The 2,872-nt window shown below is 32.6% G+C and overlaps 1 long non-coding RNA gene across 1 annotated transcript; it reads right to left on the reverse strand.

Moving 5' to 3' along the window:
* Nucleotides 1-816: 816 nt before the first annotated feature.
* Nucleotides 817-1,852, reverse strand: LOC111089891. Its single transcript, XR_002614050.1, has 2 exons — nucleotides 1,708-1,852; nucleotides 817-911 (listed from the first exon to the last, which is right to left on the reverse strand). It is a non-coding gene; the product is annotated as an uncharacterized LOC111089891 (long non-coding RNA).
* Nucleotides 1,853-2,872: the final 1,020 nt, after the last annotated feature.

Genomic DNA, 2,872 nt, shown 5'->3' on the forward strand with positions numbered 1-2,872 from the left:
ATTATATTACAGAATGTATCCTTATTCCGATATTATCAAAGTGTGAAAAGTGTTTCATCTCTTCAAAGAAAGGATTGTTTTAGTATTTAACAATATCGTTAAAGCAAGAGAAGGCTTAGGTCCAGTGGTAAAACACTGGCTATTCTAGAACGATTTCCAATTTGTGTAATAGAGGTAGTGGATAAATTTAACCAACTTATCATAGAAGAAAACCCAGTAACATCTTGATACTTTGTGTGTAAAGTAGGAACCCCTCTTAGAATTCTAAACAATATAACACACCAACATTTAGGTTTAGAAAAGTAACACAAGAGCCGTGTTCTGAAGCTCCTACAAAATATATAACCAAATTTAGAAAGATGTACGAAAGATGGCTGATATTGAGTCATAAAAGTATGTCGTCACATTGGACAGTGACTGTGTCTGTTGAAGTGACTGTAACAAAACACAAGTGATAATTGCATAAAGTATCTGGGGTTGAGTTATGGAAGACGGTTCCCCCCTGCCCCATGAAAAGAAACCCCTGTATATATAATTAGAAAAGAGAAACACCAAGTCGGACGTAAATACATAAAAAAGGTAACCAGACTAAGTAGAAATAGCTTATTTTAAAATGGTACTAGTTTCGTTTCTTTACTGGTAGTATAAAGCCTTTCTTGTTCCTATTTATAGATGGCTTGCCAGGCTTAAACTGACCAGAAAAAATAATGTAACACTAGTCTTCGAATGTCTATGTGTTTTACTAAAAATGAGAACAAAAATAATTATGGTATAGACATAATGTGTTAATGTATATTTTTTCTAGTAAATAAACTCACCAGAATATCCAGTCTTCCATAGGTGTCAATTGTTGACTTCATAATCCGATCAATATCGGATTCTATGGTTACATCACCGACGATACACAAAGGCTGAAATACAAAAGAAAGTGAACCTTTTGAGTTAGAAAACAGAAATAAACATACTGAGTCGTGCAGTAAATTGTTCCGTTAAAGTATTGTTTCATGTTATAGTGTTTCTACAGAATTTGTTATCGTATTAAAAATATAATAAGTTATGAAAAAATAACAACACCTCAAAAATATTTCAAATAAAAAATAAAACTCTGATAATGAATGAATGTATGAAGAAGAAATTAAAAGTAGGGGGAGTTTTCAATATTATTTATCAACGAAATACCAAACAGACGTTTTAGAAATCAAAATATTGCCACTCCCGATATCATTCTGACTTTAAAGGATCATTGTTGGACAGTGTTTAAGATCACATAGAATCACGTTTTGTTGAAGTTTAAAATAAAAGTTTTAAATGTGAATAACTTTACTAGCGTCATGTAGCTCCTCCAGTTATCTCAGTGGTAGTGTCCGAGAGTTTATAACGTTAAAAATCCAGCTTCGATACTTGCTGTGTAAGATCTCAGAGAGACCATTGTGTAGCCTTGTGTTGTTAACAATAAACAAACACTGGGTGATTGGATAATAAGTGCGTCCGCCATGAAACACCATATATGGTAACAGTAATGAAACTTCTTTTGCGCATGTACAAATGTGCAGCTTTTCATCTGTTTTTCTACTTTCTGTAAGCGTACCAACGTCAACAGAATTTACAGACTGTACATATATGCAGAATTACTACATTTTCAGTAACTGTTATTTTAACATTCCTTTTGTATCAAATACTTCTATATTATATAATGTTTATTCAAACCTTTAGATTATAAGGTGAAGCTGTTTCACATTCTTCAGCAGATTTTGTCAAATTTTCTTGGTTCCTTCCAGTCAGAGCTAGCCTCGCTCCCAGGCGTGAGAACAACACAGCAGTGGCTCTACCTATCCCTGAACTAGCACCTAAATATTTAGATATCCACTCAAGTATTTTAATTTGTAGAAGTAGAAAGATTTAAAACTTTTAAACAAACAGACAAATAACTGGCAGTTAATTCATGAATGTTAATAAACGTTTATTGTATTATTGGCGTACAGCCCATCAAACGTCGATAAATTCCTTTGTCAGCCAATCAAAAATAAGATCATTCATGAAAAGAATTCTCGGCGTATGAATAGGATAGTTATTGGTAAAAATCAGTTAGATTAACAACTTCTAATATATAGAAAAGCCAATGTGTTTAGGTAACACTACGTTCCAACAATGGCTTTTATGTCATGTTGCTTAGTAACAAAAGTATAACCTAATATTCTTGTTTGATCATGTACTTTTATGTCTTTTTTATGTTTCTGGGCAATAAAAATGTTTAAAATATATTTGACTGTTCTTCTATGCTAAAATAGGTTCTGAAAACACACACTCACATAGTCATCTAGAATATATGAACCTAACAACCCGAGCGAAGCCGGGTAGTTTCGTTAATATGTTAATAAAACATACTGACAATACAATAATATAGTAAAAACACCTTAGTATAGAAGTGTCCAGGTCGTTTACAAGGAACTCATTTATTCAAACTAAAACTGTCCAAATGTAACGTTTTTCTTAACACATAAACCACAAGTATATACCAGTTACTATTATATGGATAAAGACATTCTAAACGTACAAAATTTAGTACATCAATTTTAGTCACAACTGTTCGCTTTTAAATCAGTTTCTTTTTTAAACATATAAATAATACTATTGCTGTAGCGTGTGACGTGTCTAGAGTGTGGGTGTGTTGGAGGGGTGGTCGATGTTTTTTATGGCTCATTCAAAGAATAGTGATACGTTAGAATCATAAATAATATTCAACGTTAAACTGGTACACAACTAAAAACATTTTATTTACGCTTATCTATGGCCTTCAAAAAGTTGGCGACTCTACACGTTTCGACGTTACAAGGTCATCCTCAGGAGTGAATCACAAGACAATTGTCAAAGT

The sequence above is a fragment of the Limulus polyphemus genome, unplaced genomic scaffold, assembly GCF_000517525.1.
Source record: "Limulus polyphemus unplaced genomic scaffold, Limulus_polyphemus-2.1.2 Scaffold7761, whole genome shotgun sequence".
Taxonomy (NCBI): domain Eukaryota; kingdom Metazoa; phylum Arthropoda; class Merostomata; order Xiphosura; family Limulidae; genus Limulus; species Limulus polyphemus.